General features: G+C 38.6%; 1 protein-coding gene across 1 annotated transcript in view; it reads left to right on the top strand.

Moving 5' to 3' along the window:
• Ola1 (Obg like ATPase 1) overlaps nucleotides 1-19,234 on the top strand; it is a 129,931-nt gene that overhangs the window by 29,534 nt on the left and 81,163 nt on the right. The window lies entirely within an intron of this gene.

Genomic DNA, 19,234 nt, shown 5'->3' on the forward strand with positions numbered 1-19,234 from the left:
TTTTTTTAAAGTTTATTATTTTCATTTTGTGTGTGTGAGTGGTTTCCCTGCACTGCCTGTCCAATTTTTAAAAAAAGTTTTAAATTTAATGAAAATTTCTTTAAAATTAAGTCCAACCTCTATTCATCCCAGTTCCTCCTTCTAACTTTATGTGTTCATTTGTTTGTGCTCTCTCTCTCTCTGTCTCTGTCCATCTGTGTGTCTCTCTCTGTGTCTATGTATCTCTGTGATTCTCTGTCTTTCTCTTTGTTTCTGTCTCTACTTCCTTCCTTCCCCTCTCCTCCCATCCCCTGCTAGAGAAAAACCGGCTGTCCCTCTCCTAGCTGTTATCAGTTGCCATTAGCTTCTTATCTAGGCGTTGGACCTCATGGCCAACTTCTCTTCCTCCAATGCTGGGATTTTATCTGGCTTGATTTTGCACAAATCTTGTGCAAAATATTCACAATCACTGTAAGTTCATATGTGCAGTTGTTCTGTTGGGTCCTGAAAACACGATTCTATTATAGTAGTTCACTCTTTCAGGTTCTTAAAATCTTTGTTCCCTTTTCTATAAGGATCTCTGTGCTTCGAGAGGAGGTAGTAGTATGATGTTGTTTAGGGCTGAGCACTCCTGCAGTCTTTTTCTCATGTTACCAGTTGTGGGTCACTGTATTACATGCTATCTACTGCATACAAAAAAGCTTCAATAATGAGGTTCACCAATCTTTGGGTGTAATGACAAGTCGTTAGGAATTGGTTTAATACTGTGTCCGTTTAGCAGAATAACAGTAATACGTTCTCTCCAAGGTGTCTGTGTAGCCAGAGTTTTGCCGCTGGTTATGGTCAGACATATGGTCATGTCTTATGAAATGGGCTTTAAGTCTTGTCAAAAAGTCATTTGATTACTCTCATAATAATTGTGCCACTATTACACAGTGGGCATATCCTGCTAGGTCAGCGATTATTGTAGCTTGCAGGATTCACAGCTGTATAAGATTTATTATTGATTTTTTTTTCTCTGCTGGTGTGGACAGCAACTTCTAGCACTGTGAAAGTTGACCACCAGTAGGGGGTGAAACCTCCAGGTCATTATCACTTGATTTCTCCATCGTCCATGATTCTTCAATAGGTTCTTACCTCCCTCCCTCTCTCTTCCCCCTTTCCTTCTCTGTCTCCATCATTATATGTATATGTATGCGATGTATATATGTGTCTTAGGCAGGGTTTCTATGCCGTGAAGAGATGCCATGACCAAGGCAGCTCTTATAAAGACGACATTGAATTGAGGATGTCCTACAGTGTAGGAGGTTCAGTTCATTTTTATTATGGCAGGAGGCATGGCAGTGTCCAGACAGGCACTGTGCCGGAGAAGGAGCGCATCTTGATCTGAGGGCAACCAGGAGGCAGTATCTCCCAGGGGGTGGAGCTTGAGCACCAGAGGCCTTCAAAGCCCACTGCACGCACAGTGATGTACTTCCTCCCAATGGTAGTAGCACTTGTTATGGACTGAGCATATCTAAAACACCATGATGTATATGTTTTATATACATTTATATTTAGTTATTGGTAAATAACTAAGCAAAATATGTATATGCATATGCATGCTTCTGCAATACGAGGCTTCCCACATGACTTTCTCAAAGGTATTTTCATGTTAGTTGTCCTTTTCCACTCCCCACCTCACTAGCTTTAGATTTTTGTGCTAGTCTGGCCATGCACTGTGGTAGCTACCCTATGTATTGATTGAAGAAACACAACACAAGCACACATGCATCCAACCTCTTGTAGTCTGGTTCTATGGCTGGATTTCTGATGTTTATTTAAATCTGAGAAGTCTAATGTTTCCAGCAGTTGGTGGTCAAATGTAGAAACTGTTAATAAAAATAAAAATGAATGTATTTTTAAAAATTGTACTAGTGATATATCAAGTATAAAATTGTTTTTCATAACAAATATATTCATAACAAACTTTTATTGTGGAGTATAAAAATCTTCATTGAGGGAAATGTTTCCATTAATGATAATTAGTAGTAACTGCTGTTTTCAGTGTGCTTCAATTACAGTATGTTACTTGATTATATGTTACAAAGTAAATTTAAGGTTATTCTAGGCACTTAGATAAAGTACTTTGTGGGGTAACTCACTGTTAGGGGCAGATTTCGTGCATATTTTTTGAGGGAGGGGAAGGTATAAGTAAAAAATGAAGATAATGCGAAAACATTGTCTATTATCTCATTAAATTAATCTCTTTGTATTTCTTATTCTTATTGTATAACAAGAAATTAATTATAAATTTAATTGCCTGTGCAGAATGTTTCAGAAACATGAGGTAGCTACTATTATTGTCTAATAATTGCGAGCAGCATTTATTGAGTAACTGATGTCATATGGAAGCTCCAGGTTAATAAAATTAATAATAGCTCTCCTTAAAAGTTCAAAAAGAGGAGAATATGATAAGTTATAAAAGTCATTATAACTCAGAATTAGTAAGTAGACCTTATAGTAGTCTAAGGTATGTGTTGTTTTATTTTGGTTATTATAATATTGCTACCATCAATAGAGGTACCTATAACATGTTTATTCCATTTAGGCTCCTGTTTGACAAATAACTAATCAAAATAATTGATAAGTTCTATTATTGATAAAGAAGTGTTTTAGAGTATTCCAAAGTTAATATAGGCTCTTCCGGCCGGATCAGCACCAGGGTAGCCCGGACCAGCACCAGGGTAGCTAGAGCGCAGGGTCGGCTGACACCCGCCAGCTACCCACGACCCCCGCCACAGGATTTTGAGACTGCTGGTGAGTGGAACACAACTTCTGCTCCAGTCCAATCACTCGGGACCTGAGACTGCTTTGACTGGGGAGGCAGAAATCCGGCCTGAGTAGGGCCACAAGCCTCTTCCGGTCAGAAAAGCACCAGGGTAGCTAGGGCGCAGGGTCGGCTGACACTCGCCAGCTACCCATAACACCCGCCACAGGACCTTAAGACTTCTGGTGAGTGGAAAACAGCTTCTGCTCCAATCCAATTGCGCTCGGGACCTGAGACTGCATTAGTTAGGGAAGCAGAAAACCGGCCTGAGTAGGACCACAGGCCTCTTCCGGCCGGACCAGCACCAGGGTAGCTAGAGCGCAGGGTCGGCTGACACCCACCAGGAAACTCATCTCAGAGAAAAAGATAGACACTACCTCAGAATGAAAGGCTGGAAACCAATTTTCCAAGCAAATGGTATGAAGAAACAAGCTGGAGTAGCCATTCTAATATCTGATAAGATTGACTTCCAACCCAAAGTCATCAAAAAAGACAGGGAGGGGCACTTCATACTCATCAAAGGTAAAATCCTCCAAGAGGAACTATCAATCCTGAATATCTATGCTCCAAATACAAAGGCAGCCACATTCATTAAAGAAACTTTAGTAAAGCTCAAAGCACACATTGCACCTCATACAATAATAGTGGGAGACTTCAACACACCACTTTCACCAATGGACAGATCATGGAAACAGAAACTAAACAGGGACACAGTGAAACTAACAGAAATTATGAATCAAATGGATCTGGCAGATATCTACAGAACATTCTATCCTAAAACAAAAGGATATACCTTCTTCTCAGCACCTCATGGTACCTTCTCCAAAATTGACCACATAATTGGTCACAAAACAGGCCTTAACAGATACAAAAATATTGAAATTGTCCCATGCATCCTATCAGATCACCATGGACTAAGGCTGATCTTCAATAACAAAATAAATAATAGAAAGCCAACCTTCACGTGGAAACTGAACAACACTCTTCTCAATGATACCTTGGTCAAGGAAGGAATAAAGAAAGAAATTAAGGACTTTTTAGAGTTCAATGAAAATGAAGCCACAACATACCCAAACTTATGGGACGCAATGAAAGCATTTCTAAGAGGAAAACTCATAGCTCTGAGTGCCTCCAAAAGGAAACTAGAGAGAGCACACATTAGCAGCTTGACAACATACCTAAAAGCACTAGAACAAAAGGAAGCAAATTCACCCAAGAGGAGTAGACGGCAGGAAATAATCAAACTCAGGGGCGAAATCAACCAAGTGGAAACAAGAAGAACTATTCAAAGAATCAACCAATCAAGGAGCTGGTTCTTTGAGAAAATCAACAAGATAGATAAACCCTTAGCCAGACTCACTAGAGGGCACAGGGAAAGCATCCTAATTAAAAAAATCAGAAATGAAAAAGGAGACATAACAACAGATCCTGAAGACATCCAAAACACCATCAGATCCTTCTACCAAAGGCTATACTCAACAAAACTGGAGAACCTGGATGAAATGGAGAAGTTCCTAGACAGATACCAGGTACCAAAGTTGAATCAAGATCAGGTTAATGATCTAAACAGCCCTATATCCCCCAAAGAAATAGAAGCAGTCATTAATAGTCTCCCAACTAAAAAAAGCCCAGGACCAGATGGGTTTAGTGCAGAGTTCTATCAGACCTTCAAAGAAGATCTAATCCCAGTTCTTCACAAACTATTCCACAAAATAGAAACAGAAGGTACTCTACCCAACTCCTTCTATGAAGCCACAATTACTCTGATACCTAAACCACAAAAAGACCCAACAAAGATAGAAAACTTCAGACCAATATCCCTTATGAATATTGATGCAAAAATCCTCAATAAAGTTCTTGCTAACCGAATCCAAGAACACATCAAAACAATCATCCATCCTGACCAAGTAGGTTTCATCCCAGGGATGCAGGGCTGGTTCAATATACGGAAATCCATCAACGTAATCCAGTATATAAACAAACTCAAAGACAAAAACCACATGGTCATCTCGTTAGATGCGGAAAAAGCATTTGACAAGATCCAACACCCATTCATGATAAAAGTCTTGGAAAGATCAGGAATTCAAAGCCCATACCTAAACATGATAAAAGCAATCTACAGCAAACCAGTTGCCAACATCAAAGTAAATGGTGAGAAGCTTGAAGCAATCCCTCTAAAATCAGGGACTAGACAAGGTTGTCCACTTTCTTCATACCTATTCAACATTGTACTTGAAGTCCTAGCCAGAGCAATTCGACAACAAAAGGAGATCAAAGGGATACAAATTGGAAAAGATGAAGTCAAAATATCACTTTTTGCAGATGATATGATAGTATATATAAGTGACCCTAAAAATTCCACCAGAGAACTCCTAAACCTGATAAACAGCTTCGGTTAAGTAGCTGGATGTAAAATTAACTCAAACAAATCAATGGCCTTTCTCTACACAAAGAATAAACAGGCTGAGAAAGAAATTAGGGAAACAACACCCTTCTCAATAGTCACAAATAATATAAAATATCTTGGCGTGACTCTAACTAAGGAAGTGAAAGATCTGTATAATAAAAACTTCAAGTCTCTGAAGAAAGAAATTATAGAAGATCTCAGAAGATGGAAAGATCTCCCATGCTCATGGATTGGCAGGATCAACATTGTAAAAATGGCTATTTTGCCAAAAGCAATCTACAGATTCAATGCAATCCCCATCAAAATTCCAACTCAATTCTTCAACGAATTAGAAAGTGCAATCTGCAAATTCATCTGGAATAACAAAAAACCTAGGATAGCAAAAACTCTTCTCAAGGATAAAAGAACCTCTGGTGGAATCACCATGCCGGACCTAAAGCTCTACTACAGAGCAATTGTGATAAAAACTGCATGGTACTGGTATAGTGACAGACAAATAGACCAATGGAATAGAATTGAAGACCCAGAAATGAACCCACACACCTATGGTCACTTGATCTTCGACAAGGGAGCTAAAAACATCCAGTGGAAGAAAGACAGCATTTTCAACAAATGGTGCTGGCACAACTGGTTGTTAACATGTAGAAGAATGCGAATCGATCCATTCCTATCTCCTTGTACTAAGGTCAAGTCTAAGTGGATCAAGGAACTTCACATAAAACCAGAGACACTGAAACTTATAGAGGAGAAAGTGGGGAAAAGCCTTGAAGATATGGGCACAGGGGGAAAATTCTTGAATAGAACAGCAATGGCTTGTGCTGTAAGATCAAGAATTGACAAGTGGGACCTCATGAAACTGCAAAGCTTCTGCAAGGCAAAAGACACCATCAATAAGACAAAAAAACCACCAACAGATTGGGAAAGGATCTTTACCTATCCTAAATCAGATAAGGGACTAATATCCAATATATATAAAGAACTCAAGAAGGTGGACTCCAGAAAGTCAAATAACCCCATTAAAAAATGGGGCTCAGAACTGAACAAAGAATTCTCACCTGAGGAATACCGAATGGCAGAGAAGCACCTGAAAAAATGTTCAACATCCTTAATCATCAGGGAAATGCAAATCAAAACACCCCTGAGATTCCACCTCACACCAGTCAGAATGGCTAAGATCAAAAATTCAGGTGACAGCAGATGCTGGCGAGGATGTGGAGAAAGAGGAACACTCCTCCATTGTTGGTGGGATTGCAAGCTTGTACAACCACTCTGGAAATCAGTCTGGCGGTTCCTCAGAAAATTGGACATAGTACTACCGGAGGATCCAGCAATACCTCTCCTGGGCATATATCCAGAAGATGTCCCAACCGGTAAAAAGGACACATGCTCCACTATGTTCATAGCAGCCCTATTTATAATAGCCAGAAGCTGGAAAGAACCCAGATGTCCCTCAACAGAGGAATGGATACAGAAATTATGGTACATTTACACAATGGAGTACTACTCAGCTATTAAAAAGAATGAATTTATGAAATTCCTAGCCAAATGGATGGACCTGGAGGGCATCATCTTGAGTGAGGTAACACAATCACAAAAGAACTCACACAATATGTATTCACTGATAAGTGGATATTAGCCCAAAACTTAGGATACCCAAGATATAAGATACAATTTGCTAAACGCATGAAACTCAAGAAGAATGAAGACCAAAGTGTGGACACTGTGCCCCTTCTTAGAATTGGGAACAAAACACCCAGGGAAGGAGTTACAGAGACAAAGTTCGTAGCTGTGATGAAAGGATGGACCATTTAGAGACTGCCGTATCCAGGGATCCATCCCATAATCAGCTTCCAAACGCTGACACCATTGCATACACTAGCAAGATTTTGCTGAAAGGACCCAACTATAGCTGTCTCTTGTGAGACGATGCCGGGGCCTAGCAAACACAGGAGTGGATGCTCACAGTCAGCTATTGGATGTATCACAGGGCTCCCAATGGAGAAGCTAGAGAAAGTACCCAAGGAGCTAAAGGGATCTGCAACCCTATTGTTGGAACAACATGATGTACTAACCAGAACCCCGGAGCTCTTGTTTCTAGCTGCATATGTATCGAAAGATGGCCTAGTCGGCCATCACTGGAAAGAGAGGCCCATTGGACTTGCAAACTTTATATGCCCCAATATAGGGCCAGGGGCAAAAGAATGGGAATGGGTGGGTAGGGAAGTGGGGGGCGCTATGGGGGACTTTTGGGATAGCATTGGAAATGTAATTGAGGAAAATATGTAATAAAAATATTAAAAATTAAAAAAAAAGAATATGTGCAGACATATTTAACTTGAGAATGCTATAAGAATTTAAAAATAGATTGTTCTCTGTGTTTCTTGATGTTATTGACTCTAAAATAATAAATTATGACCAGTATTTTGAAAAAAAAAAAAAACAAAGTTAATATAGAGTTCCCACAAGTGAACCTTTAGGGCAATATATTTGAATAGCCAGTGTATGGACATGGTTTGGTTTAATAAACTAGACTCAAGGAAAAAGAAAGCTGTGTGTAACCATTTTAAGAAGTTTCTGTTTATTTAAACTTTGATTTATGATAGTAATAGAAATTATTCACACTGACATATTCATAAAACTTGGGAATTAGAATTTCAAAAGTGAGCTATTTTTTAAAATTATTTTTAATTTTTGCTTCCTTAGTTATATGTCCCTAAACGTAAAGTAAAATACGTATGCAATTTTTTACTCTTTATTTTAATATAAACATTATCCTTTGTTTAAATTTCTACTTATCATTACTTTGTTCTTTATATATAAATTGATTTTAATCTAAGTTACATAGCTCAGATCGTAAGCCAATTCGAAGTAAAACATACTACGATTGACCCTTTTCCTCTCTTCTGCCCGGTCCTTTCCCTTTTCTTCCCTGTTTCTCCCTTTGCTTTCCCAGTGTCTCTTCTTATGTAAGCCAGGGTGGCCTTGACCTCAGCAGTCCTCCTGCATCGGCTGCCACAGAATTATTGTGCAGACTTGCCTTGCCTCCCTCAGCGTATCTTTATTGCTGCATTCATTCTGGTGGGAGTTAACTTTTGAAAACAAAAAGTAGTATGAAGAAGCAAATTTTAAGGTTGACCTCATTGACATAATTATCAGTTTTGTTCTCATTCAGAGTTTTTACTTAGTTTTCAGAAGTCAGTATATCTAGATTTTATATTTTTCTTATTGTTCTCAGTTTTATAGCATTAGATAATTTTGCAGCCGTCTTGTGTTGTGATCATTTAAACCAAATGCAAAGCTCGTATGGAAAATTGTAAACAGTTCACTTATACATTTACCCTGCAGACTGAGGTCCAATTACAAGTTGAAGTTAGTGGCACACTTTGCTTGGAAAATAAATTTCATGATTTGATTGTGTGAGGTATGTGTATGCTTAAGGAGGTAGAATGTTTTATTTTTGTTCATGTTGTGTTTAAGTTTAGATCTCATGTTTCTAAATCATTGGAACTTGAGAGTGGTGCCAGTTTATTGTGCACCTATATGAAAGAGGTAGATTAATTGTCTTGTTTATGAGTTCTTATATTCTTAAAGTCGGCTTATTCAGCAGGAATTGTGATTCAGCTTAACTACAGAATAAGTTGTTTCTGCATAGATAGGCGTCAGAGCCCCACTGAATATCTAATAAACACACCTCCAGGTGTGGTGTGTGCCTAATACCCCACCAATTTAGAGGCTGTTTGAGGGCCCTAAGGAGAACATGTCTCATAAAACAAAACAATTTTGGGGAAAAACAGCCAAACAACCCAAATATTGGAAATAAATACCTATAATTGGTACTTGTTAATGCTGCAAATTGATTAATGAACCTATTACTTTATAGTTGAACTTCCAACTTCCAGAGGGTTTAGATAAATAACTAAGTACAGCTTAGGAGCAAGTGGTTAAATCTAGTATTTTAAACATAGGCAAGTTCATATATTTTGGAATTATTTGGGAATTAATGTAATTGGGGAACGGTTACAAGGTTACTAACATTGTATAAATTACGATTTTTTGTTTAGAATATGCCTTTTTATAAATCAAAATTAATTTTCTGAGGAATTGACATTAATCTTTTATTGTTTGTGATGAAGTGTACTTAAAAAAACAAAAAATGCAAATAATTCTTGATTTTATTAGGCTGACTGACCTAAGGTGCACTACCAATTTGTCTGGTTTCTGGCAGAGAATACTAGTGCTCTTCAGTTGGATTTAGGCTAACTTAAAGAATGCCCTTTTTCTAAGTGTTCTAAGAAGTGCTGAGATCCATGTCAATATTCAGAATTCATATTTTTCTTGCACAGAGGTTGTGATAAAATGGTGCGTGGTGTGTTTTCATTGCCTGTTGAAAGACTTTCATGCAGTTAAAATAAGCATTTTGATGGTGGTTGAATTAAGAGTTTTTGTCAGTCTCTTCTCATCATGGATGATTAGACTAAAACGTCTGCTTGTCTTGACTTGAGATCACCACAGCCTCAGATAACATGCTTTGTGATTGAAGGTCGAAATATTTTGAATTCTAATAGGCTGCCAGATGAATTGCTTGAAATAGACTGTAAAATTTCAAGGCATCCTTTCCCATCTGCTGTGAAAAGAACCATTGGGAATGGTTGGGCTTGATGATCATAGAATTACTGGATGGTGATTCTAAAACCCTCAAAGGGAAGTTGCTATGGAGATCTTGTTCCAAACTGTGAAATGATTCACCTTTGAAAGGCTGCAGGGTCTGAGAAGCTGAACACATCATTGTTCAGGTGGTCATTGGTTAGGAAATTGCTGGTGCCTGTGTAATCAGCACTCCTGTGGTAGTTAGCGATCTAAAAAGGTTTGTTCTGAGGGATGTGGGACAACAGCAATGTGCATAAGGCGATTCTCTCAGTCCAGGTTTGTTCAGCCTGGTGCTTGTAATACAGTGAACTGTGCAGCTCAGAACAAACTGCTTTGTTGAGGAAGCCTTTTGAAAACAAGATTTTGCACCAGTGAGTTTAGTGTCAAAACAAAATGGTCTCTTTTGGAAATAAAAATGTTATAGAAGTATGGTTTCTTGGTTTGTTTTGTTAATCCCCTGTACATGTTGGTGGTAGAATGCTCTGTATCTCTTAAGGTCCTAGGCTTTACACCATGGTGAGGGTCACATTGTCAATAGCCTTTTCAGAACTGGAGGAGCACCCGAGGCATGTAGAAAAGACTACACACCATTGAGAACAAGTTTAGGATGCTTTCCAATGAATGTGATTTCTTTTCCATAGCAGATTGTTTCTCATATGTATTTGTAGCAGTGCTTCAAATTGATTTTTATGTTTTTACTAAATTAAATATTCAGAACCAACTTTTACTTCTAGAAACTTAATGGAACAGTTTTTGAAATTTATATGATCACTTAGTAAACTGCAATACTCTCGGTAAATTTTTAAAATAAATTACATCGACTGCTTGATAAGAGTCAGTAATGTTAAGCTTAGGTAAACATATATTAAACCTCCTGAAAGACATTTGTATATCAAGTTTCTTTGTGGGGTGTTTTCTCCAAACACCATTAAAGTCAGATATATATGGTGTGCAGTTTTATGTACCCACTGTCATGGATCAAGATACACAAGGTTTTCATGTTCTGTTTTGCGTTTCATGTTTAGTCGCTGTTGATCCCTTCCACTGTCCCTCAATGCAGTTTTATCACTTTAGAATTTCATGTAATGTCACATGGCATATAGTGTTTGTATATGTGTTTCACTTCACCAGCAAGCACACTTTGCAGTTTGTGCATAGTTTGTTTGCCTGTTGATGTTTTATTGCCAGAGAGCCTTTAACACACAGTATCATAACTTAATATCACAATGTGCCCATCCATTTATGAGTTGATGACTTGTGATTTGTTCCCAGGCTTTTACTCTTATAGAAATCTGTGTACAAGTGTTTATGTGAACATAAATTTCTGGTTTTTGGTGGGGCTAAGTACATAGAAATAAGGTTGTTGGAAGAGTGTGGAAAATGTGTATTTAGCTCCAAAACATTACCACACTGGTTTTCAAAGTGGCTGTAACAGGCTTCACCGGGCATGTGAGTTCCAGGCCCTCTGTATCTTGTCTGACACCTGCTGAGAACTGTATATAGACAGGTATGGATGGGAAGTCACTGTGCTTCTAATATAAACTCTGCCAGGATGACCTTCTTTACAGAATTTTAGACTTCCCTAGTTTTTTGTTTGTTTATATACAAGTTACAAATTTGCTGGCTTAAGTTATTTTTGATTTTTATAAGATTGCTATTTTTATTGACCTTTGTTTCATGAAATTTAAGCATATACCATTAGAATTTCTGGTAGTCATGGGTAACTAGCCATCATTATATTTTGAGGTTAATATACAGACTAGTTAAATTTGTACTTTCATTTTTGTTGCAGATATGTTTCTTCCTAATGTTTTAGTCTGCAGAATAACTAGTTTCATTGTGATAGGGTACCTACCTTTAGATCATTTTCATTGTGATAGCATACCTTTAGATCATTGCACTTTGGTTTGCTAAGATGTTAAAGACTTTGTTTTTCATGAGTGTTCTTGAAGGCATGTCACTTGTTTGGTTTTCTTGTAGTCTTTATCTGATCTCACACTAGGATAACACTAGCCTTGTGAATTAGTAGGTGACTTTCTGGTGGGTTTGCTGGAGGTCTTTGTTCATTACCTCTTGAATGATAGAAAGAATTTACCAGATGAGCCATTTCAAGGCCTGCATTTGTTTATTTCTTTATGTTTGTTTTTTTATTTGTGGTGAAGTTTCTATTTCAAATTCAGTTTGAATTGATACAAGATAAATTTATATTTTTTTGTTCACTGTTCATTTGTTTCTAGAATTTTTATTGTTTTAGCTAGATTGTTGAATTTATTAGTATAAAGTTATTAATCTATTATTTGTTATAGTATAGCTTACAGTAATGTATCCTCTTTCAGTCCTGACATTGGAGCAAGACATAATTTTTACCTTTTGCCCTTTCTTTTTTTAAAGTTATTTATTATTCATTTTACGTATATGAGTACATTGTAGCTGTCTTCAGACATATCAGAAGAGGGCATTAGATTTCATAACAGGTGGTTGTGAGCCCCCATGTGGTTTCTGGGAATTGAACTCAGGACCTGTGGAAGAGTGGCCAGTGACTTAACTGCTGAGCCATCTCTCCAGCCCACCTTTTGTTCTTTCTTGATTAATGTTTCTGCAGCCTAATTAATTAATTAATTATTTTTTTTCTTTTTGGTTTTTCGAGGCAGGGTTTCCCTGTGTAGCTCTGGCTGTTCTAGAACTCCTTCTATAGACCAGATTGACCTTGAACTCAGAGATCTGCCTGCCTCTGCCGCCAGAGTGCTAGGACTAAGTCCATCACCACTACCCAGCTTTACTGATCTTTTTGAGAGACCCTGTCAACTGGTTTGCTTGCGGATGCGGAGCCTCTTGTCCTATTGTTGACTTTAGCTCTTGTTTGCAGAAAGCTCTTGTGTGTGCTAGGACTGAGCCACACCACAGCGCCTTGTTAAGAGTAAACAGAAAGCTCTTAGATTAAAGGTGTGTGTTAGGGCTGAACCAAACCACAACAAGAAACAGGTTTTTCCAGTTCACAGTCTTGGGGTTCACAATCAATCAAATATACTACAACAAGTGTCCTATATTTTGAAAGTATTCTTAGGTACCTATACATGTTCTGCCTTTGTATATTCCCAGTCAGTTTACTTTTGTTCCTCCTGACCTCTCCCCCCCCCCCCCCCCCAAGTAAACTACTACTACTATCCATTGGACCTGATTGTGCCTCTTTGCCAGCAGCTGGGATGTCTCCACTCCTGTATTTCTGGTGTAAGTTATTACTTGAACTCTGTGCTCAGAAACCAGTTTAGTGAATCCTTTACTGAAGAGCTCCCGAAGAGCTGGCCTGGCCAGGGAGCAGCACATTTCAGAGGGCCCAGTGAATGGAGACATCTGAGAGCTTACCACAGGGTTTGTCATATATTGCTTTATGAAACAGGACTTGGTTGTTGAGCTTGTCCTGAACATCCATTGCCCTTGGACCACTTCTCTTCCGCCTTGTTCCCAGACTTCTTTATTGGGTCTTTCACTTTCTTGGCCTAGTTTCTAGCATTTCTTCTTGATGTTCTAAAACAATCGGTTTGAGAGCAATGGCAGCCCCTCTTGCTGATGTTCAGTAGCAGTCCTTATCTAATAGGAATGCTTTCCAGAACCCTTATGAGTGCCTAAAAGTGTGGGCAATATCAATCCCTCTATTTATCATGCTTATTCTGGCAGTATTTTTATTTTGAAATCGTTTTTATCTGATTAACAGAGCTGTTGTAGTAGTCTCATGCTTACTGTCTTCTATCTGCTTATCCCTGTCTGTGCATATCTTGTATGCTTAGATTGTATCTTTTTAAAAATTTTTATTGGTGAATTTTTTTAATGTAAGAGTGCTCTGTCTGTATGTCCACCTACATTCCAAAAGAAGGCATCAGATCCCTATATAGATTGTCGTGAGCCACTATGTGGTTACTGGGAATTGAACTCAGGACCAGTTGGTGTTGTTAACCACTGAGCCATCTCTCCAGCTCCAAGATTGTATCTTGTACACAGTATATGGTTATATCAGTTCTCTCCATCGATATTCCTCCTCCCCTCCCCCTTACCAATTCTGAAGATTAAGCCCCTGGCCTAATGTATGCTTATAACCTCAACTGTGGCCTGTTGTTTAATAGTCTTATTTATAGTTTTGATATGTGGGTGTTTTGCTTTGTTACCATGCTTTATTCTTTTTTTTTTAATTAATTAATTTTTTTTTATTAGGTAATTTCCTCAATTACATTTCCAATGCTATCCAAAAAGTCCCCAATACACTCCCCACCATGCTTTATTCTTAAGGGTTTTTTTTTTCTCTTGTCTGTCTGTCTGGTACTTTTTGGTTATTTAAATATCTTATGATCTTAATATTAATTTTGCTAATTGACTGTATTTGTACATCCATTTTTAGAAGTTCCACCAGTGTTATAATCTGTCTCAACTTCTTAGTTTGTGACAGATGTCCTTAACTTTTTTTTAATAATTTATATTGTATCACTTCATATAAAATATAGAACACTTGAACGTTTCCTTAAGCCCATTTTCTGTCTGTTCTTTATGATGTAGTTATACTAAGTATATATATATCCCAAGCTATACAATTTAAAGCATTGAGATTAAACTCATGGCCATTCATATTTCAAAAGGGTGCTCGTTTGGTGACACTTAGTGCATCCCATAAGCAACTTTCCTAAATCTGTCATACTACTTTTGTATTTGCATTACAAGTCTGCTCTACCACCATTCTCTTAACCCTGGCAGCCCTTAGCAGAAGGCTGTTAGCAATGGGTTCTCAGTCGGCTTTCATCTGAAATGTATTCATTTCCAATCATTCAGAAACATACTTTAACCAAGAAAATATTTTTGGTTAATGGGTTCTTTTTTTTTTCTTTCTGCACTTAAAATTTTACTGTCTTTGCCACCTTAGTTTCTGATGACATGTCAGCTATAAATTGGTATTTTTTATTACCATTTTCACTCTTTGTATTTGTAACTTTGTTTTTTGAGTTTATTCTTAATAGTTACTGCACTTCAATATATAATTATGTTAGTGGAATAAATTGGGCCATTTTTTATTTATTAATTCTTCAAAAAAAACATTTTTTACCATGCTTTTTTCCTCTCCTAGGTCTCCAGTTGGTTGCATTAGGTCATCGTCTTGTAGTTACTGGAACTCTGTTCATTTTTAGTCAGTTTTATTCGTCTGTATTAAACCATTGCTTCTGCTCATCTGAGTGAACAGTCACTCTGCAGTCATCATTCTGTCTGTTAATGTTGATCTTTCCTTAAAGATATTTTATCTGTGATTCCGTTTCCTCTCTCCTCTACCTCTCTCTCTTATTGTCTAATGGGGATGTGAATATTTTTGCTCGTTCTGTACATGATTTATTGAAGATACATTGAAATTCAAGGGACATTTTAAAAAATTTAAGCTACCAGTATTTAGATCATCTCCAAATTCAATCTCATTCATTTTCTTTTCTCTTAATAACATGCCAGTATAGGGGAATGGGAGGGCCAGGAAGCGGGAGTGGGTGGGTTGGGGAGCAGGGGGAGGGTGGAGGGTATAGGGGATTTTTGGAGAGGAAACTAGGAAAGGGGATAACATTTGAAATGTAAATGGAAAAATATCTAATAAAAATATTTAAAAAAAATAAAATAACAAGCCTGGCCTCCCACAGGCAGTTTTGGACTGTACCTGGCTGTTTTGAATATTATAATTCCCTATTGTTTCTCTCCAGTATGTGATGCTTTCTTGTGTAGGTTAGAAATTGGTCTTAGTGCGAATTGATCCATTTCTATCTCCTGTACTAAGGTCAAATCTAAGTGGATTAAGGAACTCCACATAAAACCAGAGACACTGAAACTTATAGAGGAGAAAGTAGGGAAAAGCCTTGAAGATATGGGTACAGGGGAAAAATTCCTGAATAGAACAGCAATGGCTTGTGCTGTAAGATCGAGAATCGATAAATGGGACCTCATAAAATTGCAAAGCTTCTGCAAGGCAAAAGACACAGTCAATAAGACAAAAAGACCACCAACAGATTGGAAAAGGATCTTTACCTATCCCAAATCTGATAGGGGACTAATATCCAATATATATAAAGAACTCAAGAAGGTGGACTCCATAAAATCAAATAACCCCATTAAAAAATGGGGCTCAGAGCTGAACAAAGAATTCTCACCTGAGGAATACCGAATGGCAGAGAAGCACCTGAAAAAATGTTCAACATCCTTAATCATCAGGGAAATGCAAATCAAAACACCCCTGAGATTCCACCTCACACCAGTCAGAATGGCTAAGATCAAAAATTCAGGTGACAGCAGATGCTGGCGAGGAAGTGGAGAAAGAGGAACACTCCTCCATTGTTGGTGGGATTGCAAGCTTGTACAACCACTCTGGAAATCAGTCTGGTGGTTCCTCAGAAAATTGGACATAGTACTACCGGAGGATCCAGCAACACCTCTCCTGGGCATATATCCAGAAGATGTCCCAACCGGTAAGAAGGACACATACTCCACTATGTTCATAGCAGCCTTATTTATAATAGCCAGAAGCTGGAAAGAACCCAGATGCCCCTCAACAGAGGAATGGATACAAAAAATGTGGTACATTTACACAATGGAGTACTACTCAGCTATTAAAAAGAATGAATTTATGAAATTCCTAGGCAAATGGATGGACCTGGAGGGCATCATCCTGAGTGAGGTAACCCAATCACAAAGGAACTCACACAATATGTACTCACTGATAAGTGGATATTAGCCCAGAAACTTAGAATACCCAAGATATAAGATACATTTTGCTAAACACATGAAACTCAAGAAGAACGAAGACCAAAGTGTGGACACTTTGCCCCTTCTTAGAATTGGGAACAAAACACCCATGGAAGGAGTTACAGAGACAAAATTTTGAGCTGTGACGAAGGATGGACCATCTAGTGATTGCCATATCCAGGGATCCATCCCATAATCAGCTTCCAAACGCTGACACCATTGCATACACTAGCAAGATTTTGCTGAAAGGACCCAGATATGGCTGTCTCTTGTGAGACTATGCGGGGGCCTAGCAAACACAGGAGTGGATGCTATTGAATAGATCACAGGGCCCCCAATGGAGGTGCTAGAGAAAATACCCAAGGAGCTAAAGGGATCTACAACCCTATAGGTGGAACAACAATATGAACTAACCAGTACCCCGGAGCTCTTGTCTCTAGCTGCATATGTATCAAAAGATGGCCTAGTCGGCCATCACTGGAAAGAGAGGCCCATTGGACTTGCAAACTTTATATGCCCCAGTACAGGGGAATGCCAGGGCCAAAAAGGGGGAGTGGGTGGGTAGGGGAATGGGGGGGAGGGTATGGGGGACTTTTGGGATAGCATTGGAAATGTAAATGAGGAAAATACCTAATAAAAAATTAAAAAAAAAAAAAAGAAATTGGTCTTAGATTGTCAGTTCTCATCTTAGGAGGTGGCTCCAGCCTCACTTCATACTCTCTGTCACTGATCTGCATTGAGTCTGCCTTTCTTATCCCTGGTTCTAATAGGAGTCAAAGACACTAACTTTAGGGGTTTCCTTCATTTTTTTTTTTTTCTGGCTCTTTCCTTTCCCTTTAACTTTTCATTGGCATAAATTCCTGGCTTTAGTTATGTTCCTTCCAAAGACAGGAAAAGCTTGTCAACCTCCTTGTTGAACTGTGCTGCCAACATTGGCCCCCTGCTCAAAATCATGAACCAGACTCTGAGTGGGTACACTCAACAAATACACAATGTGTCCTTATTCCCAGTTGGAACATCTTCTGGGTATATGCCCAGGAGAGGTATTGCTGGATCTGCCAGTAATACTATGTCCAGTTTTCTGAGGATCCTCCAGACTGATTTCCAGAGTGGTTGTACAAGCTGGAAAGAATCCAGGTGTCCCTCAACAGAGGAATGGATACAGAAAATGTGGTACATTTATACGATGGAGTACTATTCAGCTATTAAAAACAATGAATTTATGAAATTCTTAGGCAAATGGATGTATCTGTAGGATATCATCCTGAGTGAGGTAACCCAATCGCAAAAGAACACACATGATATGCACTCACTGATAAGTGGATATTAGCCCAGAAACCTAGAATCCCCAGGGTACAATTTCCAAAACACAAGAAAATCAAGAAGAAGGAAGACCAATGTGTGGATACTTCATTCCTCCCTAGAATAGGGAATACAATGGAAGGAGTTGCAGAGACAAAGTTTAGAGCTAAGACAGAAGGATGGACCATCCAGAGATTGCCCCACCTGTGGGTCCATCCCATAATCAGCCACCAAACGCAGACACTATTGCATATGACAGCAAGATTTTGCTGAAAGGACCCTGATACAGCTGTCTCGTGTGAGGCTATGCCAGTGCCTGGCAAATACAGAAGTGGATGCTCACAGTCAGCTATTGGATGGAACACAGAGCCCCCAATGGAGGAGCTAGAGAAAGTACCCAAGGAGCTGAAGGGATCTGCAACCCTGTAGGTGGAACAACAATATGAACTAACCAGCACCCCCAGAGCTCGTGTCTCTAGCTGCATATGTAGAAAAAGATTGGCCATCATTGGGAAGAGAGGCCCCTTGGTCTTGCAAACTTTATATGCCCCAGTACAGGGGAATGCCAGGGTCAAGAAATAGGAGTGAATGAGTAGGGGAGCAGGGTGGGGGTCGCGGGGGTGTATAGGGGACTTTTGGGATAGCATTTGAAATATAAATGAAGAAAATATCTAATTAAAAAAAAAAAACAAAGCAAATACACAATGGCTTCTCGTTAGCCACAGAGTTTTTAGTTCACATCTCTATCTTGGAAGAATGACTTTGTCTTTTCCATCCTAGTAAACTTACTCCACTATAGATAGGCTAAGTCTCAGGCCTGGTTCTTGAGTAGTCACTGTAGGAAGATAGGATAATCTAATGTGAAACCGTCACTTAGTAAGAACTGCTTGAGTGCCTGGAGAGGCTAAGCTGGGGAGTTAACAGCCCATCAGTACACGCCATTGCCAAACTTGAGTGCTGTGCTGACTTAGAAAGCAAACTGTGTCTTAGAAATTAAAGCCAGGTGTAGTGTTGCACTCAGGAGGCAGAATTAGGTAGATCTCTGAGTTCAAGACAAGCCTGGTCTACAGAGTGAAAACCAGGACTATGTAAAAAGACCCTTTCTCAAAAAAACCATAATAAATAAATAAATAACTGGAAAATATCTTTCTTGTCATGGTAGTACAACATAATACTGGTATAAAAGATATTATTATGAAAGTTGAAGCAGTATAATTCTGATGAAGTTTCATTGTTAGAATTGTAATAAAAATATTTCCTCTTCATTAACTATGTAGTAAAGTCCATTGTTCATGAAAATGGCTGAGAGACATCCTTTTGTGGGACAACCAAAC

The sequence above is a fragment of the Mus caroli genome, unplaced genomic scaffold (genome assembly GCF_978045245.1).
Source record: "Mus caroli unplaced genomic scaffold, Mus_caroli_1 scaffold_2, whole genome shotgun sequence".
Classification (NCBI taxonomy): domain Eukaryota; kingdom Metazoa; phylum Chordata; class Mammalia; order Rodentia; family Muridae; genus Mus; species Mus caroli.